Source organism: Octodon degus, unplaced genomic scaffold (genome assembly GCF_000260255.1).
Source record: "Octodon degus isolate 3935 unplaced genomic scaffold, OctDeg1.0 scaffold00198, whole genome shotgun sequence".
In the NCBI taxonomy this organism is placed as follows: Eukaryota; Metazoa; Chordata; class Mammalia; order Rodentia; family Octodontidae; genus Octodon; species Octodon degus.
Window position 1 is genome coordinate 3442524 of NW_004524774.1, and position 6792 is coordinate 3449315.

Consider the following 6792-nt stretch of genomic DNA (forward strand, 5'->3'; position numbering starts at 1 on the left):
GGATTTTATAAATGAATTTAATGCAACTTCATTTACTTACTGTTACAAATTTCATTTAAAATGTCCTTCCAAGAGTTTCATGCCTTGGAAGGGTGATTAATTCATGGGGTACTATATTCATTCATGGATTCATTCATCAGTGTATTTAGTACCTGAGTGTACTATTAGGAAATGGCACCTGGCTGAATTTGGGTCACTAAGGGTGTGTTCTGGAACAGCATATTTTTTGTCTCCGGCCTTAGATATGTTATTTTGTTTCAAAAATGGAAAGTGACAAAGACATTTACATTAATTTTTATGACATTAATAGCTCAGTTTCCAACATTTGTTAAAGAAATAAATTGACAAGCACTAAAAAGCTTTTAAGTCTATCATTAAAAAATTCCTTTTCTGATGTTTCTTTTATTTTGTTCCTGCTTCTCATGTGCTCACAGATTTTTCTAAGTACCATATTAATATTTATTCACTGAATGAAAATCTGTGAAGTTACAAAATGAAGAAATGTCCCTTGACAATAATAAATACATACCAAAGAACAATAACAAAAATTTTCCCACCCACCTTGCTGACATCAATGACTATTTATGAAATATTTCTTAGACTATGATATTTTAACACATTAATTGTATTCAACATAGCCAGCATTCCCATCATAAACAACTATTTCCCACTCTCAGTGTTTCTAAAATCATAGGAGAAAAACCTTAGAAGTTAATTTGATTTATTGCATTTTTATTTTCAAAATAATGAATCAAACAAAAACATTTTGGACAGGTTGCTATTTCATGTAATCCCTTATTGTACAACTCCTCTTACAAATACCTTGTAATGATAAAAATAGGATTGTATAAATAATTAAATGTGAAAGTAAAAAAGTCAATGAAAACTAAGTTTTTTATTTTTTATATTTGTATTTTAGAGAAGGGTCTACAGGGTGTTCAGGGTCTCACTACTAGATCAGACTTGTTGTGATCTGCCTGTTTTACAGCCTCCCAAGTGCTGGGATTACAGGGACACACCACCACGCCCAGTCTCAATGGAAGTCTCAGAGTGCCCCAGGTGCAGGACCATCAAGGCAGGCCCAGGGAAAGCCCTGGCCCCTGAGCCTGCTTGCAGGTGCTTTAATCTGCTGAGCTATTTGGCTGGCCCTGGCACAATAAATATTATTAATTAAACTCATGTATTAGACCTGTTGATTATCAGTGTGGTTAATAAGACAATAATTTAAGCAATAATGCTAATATATAAAAACATTTAAAGGGCCGGGCAAACAGCTCAGCAGATTAAAGTGCCCACAAGCAGGCGCAGGGGCCAGGGGTTTGATCCCCGAGATGGCAGGCTCCGACCCAGAGGTAGGCTGAGAGAGCAATTGAGACTGGGTGTGGTGGCTTGGGCCTGTAATCTCAGCTCTTGGGAGGCTGTAAACCAGCGGATCACTATGAGTCTGATCTAGTAGTCAGAATCTGAACACCCTGTAGACCCTTTCCTAAAATACAAAAAAAATAAATAAATAAATAAATTAACATTTAGAAGTAAGTCAAGAGATTAGGGCATTGCAAAGAGGCTGGATAAAAAGGCATGACAACAGAGACTGGGCGTGGTGATGCACATCTGAAATCCCATCACTAGAGAGGCTGAAAAGAGGAGGATCATTATGAGTCTGAACTAGGTAGTGAGACCCTGTTTTTTTGTGGAACCAGGGATCAAACTCAGGATCTTACACTTGCCAGGCAGGCACTTATGCCACTGAGCTATAGCCCTGGCAAATATTATCTTTCTTTTTTTTTTTCTTCAGTACCAAGGATCAAACTTGGGACCTTGCACTTGCCAGACTGGTGCTTATGTTGCTGAGCTATCTCCCCAGTTCCCTGCAGAGACCCTGAATTAAGTACATAAAAGAAAATTATCATAGAAAAGGGACCATGAATTAACCTGAATCTGATTTAAACATAAAAAGTATATAAATTATTCACAGAAAAATATAAAAAGTCATTATGATGGAATTTTTCAATGTTTAAAAATGAATAATAGTAATGAGAATAAACATACCAAAATCAAAGTTTTAAGTGCAGCAAGCATGACAACTTATCCCAAGATGCAGTTCTTAAGGCCGTGTTCATTTGCTTTTTTCCATCTGCACATTTTACTACTTCTAATTTCCACCACTTTAGAAGATTATGATTTTTTTCATTGTTGTTCAGATTTTCTGATGTTCACCTCCAGTTTCACCTTGTTTGTGAAAATTTTAATGCCTGCTGGTTTCATAATTGATTCTCATTTTACTTTTGCACTCCAATCTACTTTGTAATGTGTGTGAGGTGGCAGAGACTTGGACTTATTTATATACTTTGTATTTTCCATATCACATTGGTATGCACTGTGCCTCTTACATCTCTCTTCCTGCTTATGTTCAGACTTTGTAAATGATTTATAAAATCATCTAATGCTTTACAATGAAATATCATCACACTAGTGTTTAAAAATATATGTCATTCAACATTCTTGCTGCAGCAGTCGACTACCTTTATATCTTGCTTCATTTCTTTTCAAAGCCAAATTTGTAACTTTAGAAAATTATATTTTCTTCAAATGGACAGTCTTCATTTGAATACAACAGCTGTATTTCTTGCTAAAGAGATCATTACTGATGTTAGTTTTCTGGAGAGATACAAAAAATGTTCTTACAGTGAATGAGGTAACGAGGAAAACATAACCAGATCGGCTTAAAGCTAAGACTTTAAACCAGTTATACATTTTGCACATTTTATAATTACTTTCAGTATAATCATAATGGACCAGTACACTTGACAGGTGGAAGTGCTTGAGGGCCATTGAGTACTGGATTTTCCTGAAGTATTGCAATTATGGAAACACCTGTGTTGAGTAAGGAAGTACTGATTTACTATGTAAATATCTAATGTGGTTAGCAGCACTCCATATTTGAGCTTTACATTTGATAAACTTAGTAATTTTTAAATGTGGAAATGACAGTTAATGGTTAATCAAAGTTTATACCTTATGAATTAGTTAGAATTATGCTATCTTTATTAAATGCATAGGCGAATGAATTCTGATTCTCTTAAAAGAAGCTTTGTTCTCTTATAGGGTAAATAAAAAAGAAATCACATAAAACCTTAGTCCCCCTTGATTTGCACATTAAAGATTTTCATTTGGTTTGTTAGACTAAGTTATTATAATTACACCTAGAGGTGAGCCAAAATAGAAAAAGCTTCTTCTAGAGCAATAATAATATATCACTATTATCATTGAAATGAAGTTAAAATACAAACATAGTCAATAATTGTAAGTCACATTAAGCAGACAGGGGGAAAATACTTTGCAAATGAAAAAAACAACAAAGTAGATGTGGAAACAAAAAGCATTTTATTGTTCTTTTTAAAATTTAGTACAGGATCTATGAGTTACAGGTTCTACAGTGTCTCACTATGTAGATCAGACTCGTAGTGATTCTCCCATTTCAGCCTCTAAAGTGCTAGGATTATAGGCACATACTATCACGCCCAGTCTTTCTTATTTTTGAAAGCACACTAAAGTAAGATTTTAGATGTTTGCAAAATGATACTGTACTAAATAACCTTATGGTGGCCTCAGATTGTTGGAAAAATATTAATGCAACATAATATATATTTATATATAACTTTTCATATGGTGGATTCTGGCATCCTTTGGACAAGGACAAAATTGCTTTTGCCTATAAGTAAAAATACCACAATAGTTTGAGAGAGTTTTTAAAATTCTGTAAAATAATTTTGTGATATCATAAATGTTTTTATGTGTGTGTTGGTTAACAATAGTTTCAGAAATACATTTTCTCACTCTTACTTAAACTCAGCTAACTAAATATAAATAGTTCAATTCTAAGAAAAGAAAATAAACTGTAAAAAAATCAGTAGATAAGTTAAATTTCATATCTCTTTGCCTTCTGGCTGGATTTATTTTCTGTAGTCTACCTTGCATTGTAGAACAAGAAAAAATAAAAGTAGAAATTCAGCTGTATCTGAAATATAAATTGTAAAGGAATAATTTTCAATTAATAATGCTATATGTATATTAAAAGAAAACACATATTTAATAAAGTATATACACTTTTGAAAACAGTTTCTGCATATAACAAACTAAAATGTATAATGATTTTTAAATGTACCCACAGAAACACATTCACAACTTGCATAGAAGTTTGTTTACTTCCAATATTATGAAAGAATGGTAGCTATAATGGAAATGCCTGGTAGTAGAACAAAATTGCCAGAAATATGAAGATTAAATATCTCAACTTTGTAAAAGCTAACTCTACCATGTATCTCACAAAGATATATTCTTTTAACTAAAAAAGAAGAATGGAAAACTATGAAGGAACAGGAATTATGTAATTATTCCTGGTGGATAATTTTCCAGAATGCACTGTGAATCATAGGGAGGAGGGAGGAAGATACATTTGTTATCTAAGTTCATAATTGTGTCTTGTACAAAATTACAACAAAACATAATTGTTATGCAACATGTGTATATTGCTCATGGACCATTAATGCTTTTTTAGGAGTTTGGCATATTTTGGTTCAGTTCTCTCACATATCTGGGAGTTGACTCTGTCTACTCATCTGATAATGATCTGAGAAAGTTGGGAGACCCAGCTCAAGCCCAGGCCCAGGGAGTGTGTAGACCCGGCCCAGGCCCGCTGCATGAGTGAGAACTCCAGCTGTGCTCTGTGGATCTCTCCAGACCCAGCCTAAGCCCAGTCCCTGCAAGTGTGTGAGAGAGCTTCCGTGTTCCCCTGAGCCCCCTGGACCCCTCCAGACCGAGCCCAGGCCTGGCATAGAGGCCTACGGTGAAACTCTGCAGGGGAAGTCCCTGCAGAGAGGCTAGGGGCCAGAACCACCCAGCTAATCCAGGAGCAGAATATCTTGCCAGAGGGGCACAGTAGGTTCACTTCCAAGAGCTGCAGGAGGAAGGAGCTGAGCACCGCAACCAGACCCAAGCCAGGCACAACTGGATGAATTCAAACTTCATAGATCTGCACCAAAATTTCAGTAGGTGCTAAGGTTATAACTGCTCCAAAGTGCTACACCAAAGGTCAGACGACAGTGCTATACAAAATGACAAAGAGAAGGAGCAAAATGCAATCTCAGGCCCCCAGCCCACCCAGAACATATGCACAAGACACTAGCACAGAAGAAACTGGGAATCACACAGGTGAAATATCTGTATCAATAGTGTCTGAGGTAAAGAAACAACTGCAGAAAGGTATAGAGGAGCTGAGATCAGAAATAACTTCTGAAATAAAAAATAAATCTCTGAATTAATAGAATCTGAAGTAAAGAATCAAATGCAGAAAAATATGTAGAAAATCAGATTAGAAATAATCTCTGTAGTAAAAGAATTAATAACTGCTTCTCAGGAAGACTTGAGAAAGTTTTTTTTTTTTGGATGCAGGGATTGACCTCAGGCCCTTGTGCTTACTTTATTGAGCCATCTCCCTGACCCAGAAAGTTGGTTTTGTTCTTTGATTCCAACAGGTGTGTTCTAATGGCAATGGAAATAAAAGGAGCAGCTATACCCAATCATAAAGTAATCAAAAAGACATTTCTTGTATTGTTGTTATTAATATCTCAAAGAAGATCATATGACAAAATCCAGAGATAGAATAGAAAACCCTGAAAAATAACGTGACAAAGGGACATGCATAAAACATGGTATATGGCAATTATTATAAGGTACTAAAGAATTTTTTTGGAATACCGCATTATGCTCAGCTTTGTACTTCAAAGATAAATAAAACATCAAAGCTACAATTTGAAAAAGCTCTAGTCACTGAAAATCACTATAATCTTAGCTGTACATTAGTTCTAACTCAAAATAGTAACTAATATTTGTAACTAATAGCTAGTGCAAGCTCCGTTCCTACAGAAACTATGATAGTTGCTGAAGAAGTGTAAAACATGAAGAAACAAACAATCACTGGCTATGAAGAGAAATGTCTTGCTTATATTTCATCGACTAAAGTAAATCACATGGTCTCATGTAACTTAAAAGGAGCAAAGTTGAAAAATCAGTCCTGCCATGTAGCAGAAGGAATAGAAATAAAATATTTGTGAGCATAAAGAAATACACATTTTGACTTAAAACGTAATTCTTCCTCTATTAAGGAATATTTTTGTCTTTAATATTTTATTTTATTAATATGAATTCATTGTATATATTAATAGTGTGCATTTGGTTACTTTATCACATGTATACAGGACACGTTAACCAAGTAATCCTTCTTTATTCCTCCCAAATTCTAGTCATACGTATTCTATACCCAGACTGCTTTAGCACATGAGAGAGAGTAGGTAATATTTGCCATCTTGTGTCTTCCTTATTTCATTTAACATAGCACCCTCCAGTTTCATTCATTTATCTCAAAATGTCAGAAGTGCAGTTTGCTTTGTGGCTTGTATTTTAGGATTATTTTTGTCTTGTTCTGTGAAGAAATGTAGTATTTCAATAAAATGTCTTTAAATCTTTAAACCACTTGGAGTAATATACATTTTAAAATATAAATGCTAACTCCCCACAAACATGTACATGGGGATGAGGAAAAGGATAAACAAAAGAAAGAAAAAAATACATTTGTGTATATATGCAGGATAATTTGGAAAATTATACTGTTGATTTCTGCTGGTCTTTTTTTTTCTTCAAAGTTTTATTGATAAACAGCAATGAGACAGTTTCAAATCAAATCGGAAGTACAGTTTCAACAAATAATACACTGCATATATTCTTCTTAGTGGT